Source organism: Podarcis liolepis (assembly GCF_965112155.1).
Source record: "Podarcis liolepis genome assembly, chromosome: 1".
NCBI classification, from domain to species: Eukaryota; Metazoa; Chordata; class Lepidosauria; order Squamata; family Lacertidae; genus Podarcis; species Podarcis liolepis.
The window spans coordinates 48,136,778-48,150,010 of NC_139554.1; the positions used below are offsets into that span (position 1 = coordinate 48,136,778).

At 43.5% G+C, this 13,233-nt stretch overlaps 1 protein-coding gene and 1 long non-coding RNA gene across 3 annotated transcripts in view; one reads left to right on the forward strand and one right to left on the reverse strand.

The window, feature by feature from the left end:
• Window positions 1–13,233, forward strand: part of LOC310687130 — a 92,830-nt gene that overhangs the window by 61,567 nt on the left and 18,030 nt on the right. The window lies entirely within an intron of this gene.
• The window catches only part of RAD51B (RAD51 paralog B), a 297,374-nt gene continuing 293,375 nt past the window's right edge, over window positions 9,235–13,233 (reverse strand). The window contains exon 12 of the transcript XR_014516114.1: window positions 9,235–10,217. The gene's annotated coding sequence lies outside the window, so the exon portion shown is untranslated. The remainder of the gene's footprint in view (window positions 10,218–13,233) is intronic.

The following is a 13,233-nucleotide window of genomic DNA, read 5'->3' on the forward strand; positions in this document are numbered from 1 at the left end:
ATGTCTACCCTGTCCTTCCTTCTAAAGGAATCCAGAGCAGAAAACAACAGAGGGAAAAACCAATACAACTGAAAATAAAATATGAAAAATAATTAAGAACATCTAAAAACCTTATCTCCAGTGGCCTGGTTTGCACATAATGCTAAGTTATGGTTAAGATTATTCATACTTCATGTTAACCATGGATGCCAACTCTAAGGGGCCCAGGTCCATTCAGTCCCCCCAATCAAATATTTGAGGGGGCTCCCCTTCCCAGTTGATAGGCATTGTTGCCTTTCTTTCTTTTCTATGTTTGGACTTCATTTGCCAACCAGCCCTGTTAAGGAACTTGTAAAGGGTTGCTATATGGCAAGAGAGCTGGCATTGGGCAAAAACCTCAAACAACATTTGTTACAACTCTTGTGACTGGAGCAGAGAGAGAGAATGCAAACTGCTTTCTCCATGGGGCGAGTTCATGGAGGACAAGAGAGGAAATGGCTCCCGGATGCTTTTCATTAAAAAAAATTAAAATTAAACTAGAACTCCTCTCAATTAAATCCCTCCCAAATTCACAATTTCAACCACATAAGGCACACTGTAAGAGCCAGGGGAGGAGGGAGAGGTTTCTTTTCTGCTGTCCCTTCTTCCTCTCCACCCTCCCTCTCATATCACTGTCATTGTCTGGGTCCCCCCAATATTTTCTTCAAGTGGACACCTCTGATCACAGTTAATAAACCATAGTTAAAGCTGGGATGTCTGGCAGACATTCACTTAAAACTTGGTTCATTGTGCTCTTCACTCACCCAGGGGTGAAGGAAGGTGTCGTGACACCCGGGGCATGGATTGCTACGTAGGGCGCATGTGCTGCAGCCGCGAGCAGAGGATCCCGGCACCGTCCATATGGCGCTGGAGTGCCGGCAGCAGCAAACCGCTACACAGCGCATGTGCAGCTTTGTTATGTACAGCGCATGTGTATGCTGCCGCACATACGCTGTATTTAGCAGTTTGCCAGCGGCGATGCTCCAGGGCCGTATGGACGGTGCCAGGATCTTCTGCTTGCGGCTGCAGCCGCGAATGGAGGATCCTCCACATGCGGCTGCGGCGGTGCGATGGCGGCTTGCGTTGCCGCAAGCCCCCATGGGGTGACTTTTTGTCACCCCCGCAGACATGGCACCCGGGGCGCACCACCACCCCCCGTTGCGACGCCACTGCACTCACCACTCTAGCTTTTGAGAGATGAAGGCTCATTGACTATTGTTAAGAAGGCAGCCTGAGTTCACATGTAACGCTAAGATATGGTAAATTCTAACTAAGATTTATAAACCAGCAATAAAAACAATAAAAACTTGGTTAACCATAGCTGATAAACCACAGTTAAGCTGCTTGGCTGAGTTCACACATAATGCTAAGCCATGTTTTAATAAACAATAGTTAATAAACCAGGATTTAACATTATGTACAAACTATGTCAATATTTCCTAAATAAAAAAGTTCCTTCCAGTAGCACCTTAAAGACCAACTAAGTTAGTTCTTGGTATGAGCTTTCGTGTGCATGCACACTTCTTCAGATACACTGAAACAGAAGTTGCCAGATCCTTCTATATAGTGAGAAGGTGGGGAGGGGTATTACTCAGAAGGGTGGTGGGAATGGGTGATTGGCAGATAGCTGAGATGAGCCTGTTGACGACTCTTAACGACTGCAATAGGTCTTGCAGGAAAAGGCAAGGGGTGAGAAGGTGAAAAATGGCTTAGTCATGTATAATGAGATAAGAATCCAATGTCTTTGTTCAGACCAGGTCTCTCCATGGTTTTAAGTTTGGTAATGAGTTGCAATTCAGCAGCTTCTCTTTCCAGTCTATTTCTGAAATTCAATATTTCCTGTTTGAGACAGATCAGTTATGAAATGTTGAGTTTGGGATTCCCGAACCATTATTTGTCAGTTGAATGTACCTGAATCCTCAAAACTGAAATTGGGATTTAAGGTTTGAGAAATGCCTCACAGATCCTGCTTCAGAACTGTCAGTATTTACAAAACAAGCTGCCTCCTACTCAGTTCATGGAGACAAGTACCTATGTCCTCTCTGATTTTCTTTGTTTGCATGTGGATGAGAGAGAAGTTAGCTAGAGCACAAGATTGTGAAATAATGAGAGCCCTGCAATTAAAAGACCGCAGTCAGATTTCATTAAGGGAATTTTGCATCAGGAAGCTAACCAATATAACAAGTGCATATAAAAATCACCAATCATTGCTTTGCAACCTTGTATTCACAGATTAAGCATGCAAATCACAATGCATGTAACACATACACAGATTGCAAAACAAGTAGGAACATATCCTTCCAGTAAATGAAGATAATATGTTTCCCCTGCCAATGAAGTTCAAAATAAAGATCCCATGAAATGCACTGAGGAATTCTGTCCCACAACCGTGGAACAACCTTCTTCCTTGGACCCCTGCCAAGATCTGAATAGCATTGCAAGGATTTGATTGGGCAGGTATTTGGTGCCCAGGAAGGGAGGGAAGGATTAAAAAAATATATGTATCAATTGTACTTATTTGATTACCTGGCGGAGAATAGGACCTGAACCAGTGGATTCAAGTTACAAGAAAGGAGAGTCCTACTAAACATCAGAACTAAACATCTGGCAGTAAGAGCTGTTTGACAGTGGAACATACTCCATCAGAAGGTGGTGGACTCTCCTTCCTTGGAGGTTTTAAGCAAAGGTTGGATGGTCATCTGTCATAGATGCTTTAGTTGAGAGTCCCACATTACAGGTGGTTGGACTACATGATCCTTGGGGTCCTTTCCAACTCTACAGTTTTATGATTCCATGATGTTTGTTTAATGGATTGTTTCTAACTTGGAGCTACTTGGGACAAGGTAAACACACAAATTAAATAAAAATACACACATCCATGAACTCTGCGGCCTTTGTTTTTGGGGTATTACATAGCCAATCCAAATTTTTAAACAAAAATCTATGTGGCACAGGACAAAGTGCTCCTTTACTGACTTTTCAGGTATAGGTGATTAGGATAAGATGGGCATAGAGGGAGGAGATCACTATAGCCATCTTCAGGCATTCATGCCAGATGAATGTGGGCTTGAATGTTTTGGGGGCAAATATGTGTGGGTGTTTTGGGTGAATATGCTTTACAGGGAGGATTCTGAGCACATTCAGCTGTGTTTAGAATACTGTACGTATTTAGATCTTCTCTCTCAACATGGGGAGATCTGAAGTACAGCAGGCACTTGTGGAGATGTGGGGGGCAGGGCAGGTGTCCAGGCCCCTCTGCCCATGCTGAATCTACACACATTTAGGCAAATGGCTAAATAGGACTACTGGGAATAGTGATGTGGAATGTGGAGTTGTCCCTCCTGGGAAAATACTTGGTTTTGACTGTCAATACCAGCATCTATATTCTCATTACAAAGCAGTTAGGGAAAAAACCATTAAAGGGGGGAAAAAGTTTTAGTTGTAAGGGAATTTATTAACATTTATTCATTCATTAGTTTTAACGTTTTTGCATAAACAAACTTAGCAGAATGTCTATTTTTTTCAATTCCAGTGAAGGCTTTTGTAAGAAGTAAAGCTGTAGGAACTGTTTCTTTTTAAAACAAGCTCCTCTGCTGAAAACACATCAACATTGCCCATAAGGTTTGGATGTTGTCATGGAGTCATTCATCCACATAAAGGCTGAAGATATGTGATATACTCCTAATTTGCCCTTTCTTTCACAATGCACTAAGACCCCTTCATGTATCTAAATGTGGGAGTATCCTTGTCTTCCAAAGCAGGGAGAGGAAACAAATGCAACCCTCCAGCCTTCTCTTTCCTGCCTTCAGAACTCTTATTGCAGCCACATCCCTCACTGTCTCAGCTCTTCAAGTGCTTTTGCCTGGCTGGAATGTATCATTAAACTGAATAGAGGATGAGGTTTGTGTGTTTATACAAACCTCTTGCAGCCTACTGTTGAAAGGTAAGAGTCATGTCTGTATCCCCACCAAGTTTTGACTATGGCCTCACCCACCACTGTCATTCTGCCTTGGAAAATTGCCCACAATGGAATGTGGCACACCGTCTGAGAAAGGTTTTCCCACCTCTGCTCTAAGAGTTATTGCCTCTAGAATAATCAACGCTCATGGAAACTTCCTTTCTGCTTTGTTCACACCGAGGAGGGATTTTGAAGCACAGTCTCGGAAATGAACCAAGGTTTAACAACAAGAGGGTTTCTCGACTACTCAGTCTTTTCTCCTACAGCACGTCCTGGGTAGACCAATTCATATAACCACATGGCTATCATTTGATCAGCTTTGTTCTCCCTGATGGGTACTGATTCACATACTCCAAAATCTCTAACCATAATACCTGCAGAAGCAATTATTGATAAGGGTGAATGCACAAGACTGTGGATAACATAGGTGGCTCAAGGCTTAAATTGTTTCTGGGCGGAGTAAGGATTTGGTGTTTCTGTTCTTACTGGAGCAAGGCAATAAGGTTCTTCTTGTGGCTTTGAGCTGATGTGTTCTCAAAGGCCTCTGAGATTGAAATCAGTCTTACCAGATGGCTCTGGCCATGTTAAGATTCAGATGGTCATGTACTTCTTTGGAAGCCTTTGATGTAATTGACTGATTAACCTGAACTATCAAATGTTTCAGTAGTGTTAGAATCATAGACTCATAGAATCATAGAGTTGGAAGAGACCACAAGGGCCATCGAGTCCAACCCCCTGCCAAGCAGGAAACACCATCAGAGCACTCCTGACATATGGTTGTCAAGCCTCTGCTTAAAGACCTCTAAAGAAGGAGACTCCACCACACTCCTTGGCAGCAAATTCCACTGTCAAACAGCTCTTACTGTCAGGAAGTTCTTCCTAATGTTTAGGTGGAATCTTCTTTCTTGTAGTTTGGATCCATTGCTCCGTGTCCGCTTCTCTGGAGCAGCAGAAAACAACCTTTCTCCCTCCTCTATGTGACATCCTTTTATATATTTGAACATGGCTATCATATCACCCCTTAACCTCCTCTTCTCCAGGCTAAACATGCCCAGCTCCCTTAGCCGTTCCTCATAAGGCATCGTATCCAGGCCTTTGACCATTTTGGTTGCCCTCCTCTGGACACGTTCCAGTTTGTCAGTGTCCTTCTTGAACTGTGGTGCCCAGAACTGGACACAGTACTCCAGGTGAGGTCTGACCAGAGCAGAATACAGTGGCACTATTACTTCCCTTGATCTAGATGCTATGCTCCTATTGATGCAGCCCAGAATTGCATTGGCTTTTTTAGCTGCCGTGTTAATTTATTCAATTGCTGTTTTCTAAAATAAAATGGGAGAGATGTGTGGACAGTGGCATTATATGGTTTAGTAACTAGGGTGGCACTGGACCTAGTTGTAACTGAGTGGAGTCAGGAGTTTCTTGTTGCAGAGAGACACAAAGTTTTTGTATAGCTTTTTTGTTTTCCAGACTCATCACAAATAATGCTTTGAAGGCACAATATACAATTCCACTGTTGATACCAGATTTAATCCTGTCATCTGCCTGGATAGGATGGGAAACTTATTGGGAACAATATATAAACTGCTATAAATATTTTGGAGAAATAGCATATATGTGTAAAATAACTAAATACATGTTACTGGTTTTTAAACTAGTGTAAGATTTCTATTCATCAGTTCCAATGAGTGCTCTCAGACTTTATTCTTAAGAGCTTGTGATCTACAGATAACATTTACTAATGGAAAGTAAAAACTAACTTAGTATTCTAATTTATTCCTGTTTAAACAAGTCATCCTCTCTACTGCATTAACTCCTGATACATATTTAAAATATCACTCCATCATCTCACAGCTTCCTCTTTACTAGACCAAACAGGCCCAGCTTCCCCACTTTCTCATGAAAACTTTTCAGACTTCATTTGAAAGAATAGAAAGTGGACCCTCTGTTGGAAACAATGTAAATACGAATTGTATATTCTAGGCCACAACCATTCTTCTTTAATGACCTACGGAGAATTGCTTTTATTGCTGTTCATATGAAAAACGCACAGTAGGAGAGGCTGGTTCCTGTTTCATTTTCATTGCTCATGCTGCCAATTTCTTCAGAAAATGCACCCGTTATTTGTGTGTTTTAACTGCTTCCAGCTGCACTTCCATTCCTTTGACAATTTGTTTTTGTGAGGCTGTGGATATTTTTGCACATGAATCCTTACTCACAAGCATGGGCATAGCCAGGATTTTTGTTGGGGAAGAGTGGCAGGCCTTTTGATGGGGCGGGGCGCAGAACCTCAGTTAGCTATGTCTTTTTATTGATTTATTATTGATTTGGGGGGGCAGCTGCCCCCCTGCCCCCCCGGCTACGCCTATGCTCGCAAGAGAAAGATGCATTGTAGAGTTTGTAATCTCAAGACTGTTAAGTTGTACTTGTGTATGCATATTTCACTATAGGTGCCACTGCATCATGGGTGTTTGAATACTGAAACTGTTGAATAGTTTTCAGTAAGGCTGCTAAGATTTTTGGAACAGGGTTCTGAATTGTCAGCATAACAATACTTGAACCAAAATAATCTTTTAGTGAATTTCAGCAGCAAATTATGAACCCATAGATGTTGTACTATTGGACATTGGAGCTTTCTTTCCTTTTGAGGATTTACTCATTGGAAGTACAATGCATGCCAGCCAATGGGGTAAAAGGGAGTAAAATCTCATGGGACTGTGCATGAAGTCACTAGACATAACTCAAGTACTGATGTTCTTGCAAGAGATAAGTCAGGTACAAAGCGGAATGGGCAAATGAAGCTTAAATAAGCAACAAAGAGAACTGTAAAGCTAAGCAATTATCTGCTAAATACTCTGCTCCGGCTGGTATTTCCCTGGCCATCAGGCCTAATTAAGAAAACCTTCGAAAGGAAAAATAGAAGGTTCAGTTGGAAAAGCTTAAACTCACATATACTGTCATGTGAGCTGAAAGCCTTTTGGCAGCTGTAGCTCGGAATTACATGGGAGTGGGAGGGAGCAGCAGCTATACGTGTGCAAATTAAGCCGAGGAGTACACACTGCACATGAAAAGGAAAGCGGACTCTATTATGAAGAAACAATCCTGCAGTTTTGTGAATTATTTTCCCTTTTTCTAGAGCGGTGGGCTTGTTAAGCCTGTTGGAGCAAAGCATCCTGCAGCATCTTAAAAGACTGTTAACAAATTTAGCATTGCACTAGCTTTCATGGCCTGGAGACGGTCATATGAAGTCTTAGTAAGCAAATGGCAGACCAAGCAACAAGCGGGGAAATAGCAGGAGTCTTGTGGCACGTTAAAAACTAACAATTTATTACGGAAGCTTATGCCACAACACAATTATTAATCTTTTAATGTGCCACAAGTATCAAAACTTTAAGCAAGGCCCAGTACTATGTTGGTGGCCAGCAGTGATATTTTTTTTTTAGAAAAATAGGTGCTGAAACTCACCATGAACATCTCCTTTGTTCTCTTATAATGGCAATGGTGCCCACCTGAGAGGTGCTGGAACTGAGTTCCGGCTGGGGAAAAAAAGCCCTGGTGGCCAGCATTATATACCGACAGCAGACTGCTCCACTTACCGTATTTTTCACTCTACAGGACACACCGGACCATAGGAGAACATGAAAAAGAGGGGGAGAACAAGAAGAAAAAAAATTCTCCCCCTCTCTGCTCAGTGCCCCTTCAGCGAAGCGGCAGGAGGCGCTGCACAGAGAGGGGGAGAATCCCCCCCCCTTGTTCTCCCCCTCTAAAACCAGGTGTCGTTCAAGGTGCGTTCAGTCACCTTCAGGCGGCTATCTTGGAAGCCTGGAGAGCGAGAGGGGTCAGTGCGCACCGACCCCTCTCGCTTTCCAGGCTTCAGGTTCCTTTCGACCTGCTCTTTGGGGCTGGCGGGGGAAAGCCCACCGCCAGCCCCAAAGAGCAGGTTGGGGAGCAGCGGAAAGGTACGCAGCCTTCCTGCTGCTCTGCGAGCTTCTCGAGGCTGCCGGGGAAGCCCGGGGCTATGGCTTCTTTAGCCTTGCGCACCCTCTCCCGGCTGGAGAGGTGGCGCGCGGCTAAAGAGGCTGCTGCCATAGCCGCACGCCACCTCTCCAGCTGGGAGAGGGTGCGCGGGGCTATGGCAATACGCCCACCTCCCGCAAAAGCGCAGCTCCTGTGGGCTTTTCTACGAGGAGGGAGAAGGGACTGACTGGCCGCGTCAGTCCCTTCTCCCTCCTGAGGAAAAGCCCGCAAGAGCCACGCGGAGCTTGTGTGTGGCTTTTGGGGGCTTTTCCTGCCTGCCTCCCCCTTGCATTCGCTCCATAGGACGCACACATTTCCCCTTCATTTTTGGAGGGGGAAAAGTGTCTCCTATAGAGCGAAAAATACGGTAGCAGTTTGGCCGCTGCATTCTGCATTAGCTTCAGGGCCACCTTAAGGGCTGCACCACATACAGTGCTTTGCAGTAATCCATTCTTGAAATACAGTGGTACCTTGGTTTAAGAACAGTCCTGTTTAAGAACAATTCGGTTTACGAACTCTACAAAACCAGAAATAGTGTCCCGGTTTGCGAACTTTAGCTCAGACAAAGAACGAAAGCCGAAGGGTTGAAGGGCACTGGCGGCGGGAGGCCTCATTAAGGAAAGCGCGCCTCAGTTTAAGAATGGACTTCCGGAACAGATTAAGTTCATAAACTGAGGTACCACTGTAATACTAATACTAATAATAGTATACTTCCTAGCAGTGAAAGGTTGCCAGTTAAAGGACCAAATACTAAATCTTGAGCTTGCAGTAACAACACCAGCGAGGGAATGGCCCCAGCAGAGTTGAGCACTTGCCTCAAAAAAGAAAAGAGCCTGGCAGCTACAGCTGCAGTTGCCAACCTTCAGTCCTGGAGATATTATGAGAAGTGTGGAGCGATTGCTAGCAGCCTACATGGATTTGTTAAGGGAACTAAGCTGCTCTGGCATGTTCTTGTTTGTCGATGTTATTGGCAGGGGAATGTATTAGGCATAATTATTTTGTTTCACACCCGGGCTGGACATTCTCATTGCTACCTATTGAGAGATGAAGTCTCTGCAGGCTCTGTATGTCCACAGCTGACGAACAAATCATGGCCAATTTATAGGTAAACTGAATTTCAATTACTGAAGTTGATACAGTTGATACAAATCCTTCTGGAAGTTATTCACTAACTTGAGGCTCCTAATCAACACTTGTGACATCTGAACATTGAACAATGTTACTACAGAGGGACACAGAAACAGATTGATTTTTTTTTAAATGCACAGATGCAAGGCAAATCTTGGGGGCTGTGGACATTGCTAGGATCTAGGCTCCAACAAGGCATCCCATCAAGTAACACATTACATCTTTATGTGAGAAATGAGACAGGCCCTTTCCACAAAATCCCATATCCCTCATTGTGTTTAGGACTCTTGGTCTCATAAAAGTGCAAGCAACTTAGTATGAAAATAAACTCACTGTATAGCAGTGACATCAAGTGCAATTTGAGGCTGTGTCCCTTCCCCTTGCACTCCATTTCACTTGGTTGTTGTTTATTTTCCCTCAGGACAAGACTTTTTATTTATTAGTTCTGGATTTCATAGTGCTTACATCTGCCGTCAGATCACTTTGCAGCTGGATCCTCTTCAGTACATCTATTTATTTATTTATTTATTTATTTAAAAATGTATTTTTATATACTGTGGGGAGACAGTTTTGTTCCAGAGTTTGAATATTGTAAAAATAAGCAGTGGAAGGAAGAATATATTATCTTCAAATGCCTACCACTTTTATCAGAGCTTGTAGCAAGGGTAATGATACTAGGCTCAAATCTTTGGGCTTCAGGATCACAAAGATAGGGTCCAATTTGAAAGCAAATCGAGTTGTGGCCTGTACTTTGACAGCCTTTGTTTTTGCTCTTTGTAGGTGCAAATTGTCAGAAAACTGCAATTTCCTATTCAAACATGCCCTCATCGTGCATGACATTAGGACTCTAAACTTTAGAGCAGAGGTCAGGGGTCAGCAACCTTTTTCAGCCGTGGGCCAGTCCACCATCCCTCAGACCATGTGGTGGACCAGACTATATTTTGAAAAATAATAATGAACGAATGCCTATGCCCCACAAATAACCCAAAGATGCATTTTAAATAAAAGGACACATTCTACTCATGTAAAAACACGCTGATTCCCAGACTGTCTGTGTGCTGGATTTAGAAGGCGAATGGGCTGCATCCAGCCCCCAGGCCTTAGGTCGCCTACCCCTGGCAGAGGTGATAAGGACACAGGCTGGAAAGCTTGTGTCTGCAGCTGAGATGAAACCTGGGGCATCTGAACCTGTGAATTCACTCTGGCCCCTTGGGCAGCTGGTTCCACTCTGCAAGGCAAGTGTGCCCTAGAGTTCTGGGGAGGCGTCACAGAGCTGCTATAACTATAAGATCTGTAAGATTGTCCTCTCATGCCTTCTGGAGCTGTGCTTGTGTTTTCATCTCCCTTTTTTGGTGCTTCCTTGAAGCAGACTTAACAGAGGCCCTAACCACCTTGGAAATAAAGGCAGCGTGCCTCAAAGATGGCCAGAAGCAAAGGTGCTGTGTTTCTCCCAAATTACTGCACACCAGGGAATTTGTGGATGGCTGTGCCGGCTGCTTGCACTGATTTCTTAAGGCAGAAGGCAAAGAAGTGGCCCGTTAGGCGATCCTGCTCAGAATGAGGGTTGCAGGACTCACCAAACAGAGCAGAGCTGGTTGGAGCAAAAAAATACAGTGTACCAAACAAAATGGCACTCCTTTTTGGATAGTTTAGTTAGGAGGCTTGCCAAACCTCTTGCCCTAAAATTTTGGCTACAGCCAAACAGACGTGACTCTCTGGCTACAGCCTTCTCTCCACTCACAAGAAATGGACAGTGGACAAGGAAGGACAAAAACCTCATGAAGAAGATTGAGATTGGGACAAACAAATGGGGGATATTTTGTTTGGCTATTTGAAGAGGAACAGGCACAGGAATGAAAAGCTGAAGAGGCAAACCACGGGGACAACCACCACACAGGGAAACTCAGAGGAGTTCAGGAAGGAAAACACAGAGAACAACCCAGACAGCCCAAGGCACTGGTCTTCAACTGGTGGGTCGGGACCCACTAGTGATTTATGGACTGATTCAAGGTGGGTCACAATAGGAGCACTACCACCATGCAACTATATGGTAACAGATTAAGAAATGTGTCCCCAAATGCATGTTTGGGTTAAAAGTGGGTCCTGGGTATGAAAAGGTTGAGGTTGAGGATGCAGTAGAGGAAGAAAGAGAACAGGAGACACAAGAAAGAAGAAAACACTAGCAGATCACTTAAAATGCCCAGCTAAAGGATTTTCCCAAGAGAAGAAAAGAGCCAACCAAAAACAGCAGGGTAACTGAAGGGCAGAAGGATTCCACCCCTTAAAAGAGGAGGCAAAAGGCTTCGCCTGTCAGGTCCAAATGGGAAGTGTCACCCTCACAATAAAATGTTATCCAGCCTAATAGAGCCAAAACATGTATGCACTGTACTGTAAACAGAGTTGTACAAGGCTTACAAAGCACGCTTCATGGAAACGACAAACAACAAAGCAGGAATGACAAGCAACAAAGAATGTAATGGACGTTTGCAGATATGGAAGTAGCCTTAAGATTTAAAACGGGGACAGAATATTGTCTAGAATCTGAGGCATGGGACTTAAAGGGGGTGGGGAAACTGCTTTTCTTCCTTTTCTGCCAAAAATCTGCCAACAACTTGGTGTAATTTCAAGTATCTCACTCAGTTTCTCTATCTTTAAATTATTTTATTTACAAAGCAGTGAAGGAAGGGATAAAACTTTAAATGATGAATGTTTATAAATATACCAGTCCCTTGGGTGAAATATCTCCAGAGAAAATGACAGAGGAAAATATTTAAGAGCTTTGTCCTTGCAAAACCATTATGTTCTGACAGTACAGGAGAATCTAGTTAAACAACTCTTGCATTGTAGAGGTTTTTGTGTGTGTGTGTTTTAATTTTAAGTACACTCTATACACATTCTCTCTTTCTGCCCTCCGCCCCCTGAAGATTTTAGGCTTACACAGACCATGGTAGTTCCCCGGAGACCTAAACGTCCTTCTGTGGAATTTTCCTTGCCATTCAGCCTATTGTGCTACTGAAAGGTCTTGGAACTAGGCATGTGATCATTTGGGGGATGGGGGTGGGAAGAAAAGGAAGGGAAGAACTTCTGTGTCTCTCAATACTTCCACAAAATATTCATTGGCTATCTAGTTCAAATGAGGTTCCTGCTCTATCCAGTTAAACACTTAAAGGTAGGCTATGCCATCAAAACAGGAAGCTCCCTTTTCCTTTAAGTTACTCAACCGGTAACACAGAAGGTGGGGAGGATTCCCCCATTCAAGAACTAATTTGCATTTTTTTAAAAATAGGGGCTCAATGAAACAGAACAATGCAGTTGGTAGCTGTAGCAACAAGTTCTTTGTGACTGGAGAAGACAGCCAATGTGAGGATATGCTTCCAAAAGATTATCTTTGGATTGACACTATCCTGTCTACGTGTGCATTAAAAATAAAAACTTTGGCTCTATTGATGGCTTGAAGGACAAAGAGAGATGGTTTCTGCTTAACTAAATGGGTTTGTGCCGAGTAACGGTCATGTGATGATATGTTGAGCTCTTTTGCATGCACTGAATCCTCCCTCCCTACTTGAGTAAAATAATTTCCTATTCATTTCAGTGAAGGGGCAGTTCTGGGTTTCCTTTGTGTTTCTCTCCACTGAAATGAATCGGAAAAGTCTTACTGTTTAAGTTGCTGTCTTACTGTTCCGAATTAGCAAAACTGTCTGTTCCTCATCATTTTGAGAATACTCGGCACCTAGACAGTAGCCTAGCCAGGCTGAGTAGTGGAGATATTTCTCCAAGAGATCTCATCATAACCATGGTATCTCATTTTCACCTTGCAGTTAATTCTCACCTACCAGCCAAATAGATTTGGCTTGCCTTAGGCTGGGACTGAGGTTTTGCTCTGCAGGAAAAGCCTACTGATATGGCCAATTTGCAGTTTTCACTTCAGCTATGAACCAATTGCTCTCTTCTGTAACAACCCAGCACACTGTCTAGTGCCATGGGTAGGCAAACTAAGGCCCGGGGGCCGGATCCGGCCCAATCACCTTCTAAATTCGGCCTGTGGACGGTCCGGGAATCAGCGTGTTTTTACATGAGTAGAATGTGTCCGTTTATTTAAAATGCATATCTGGGTT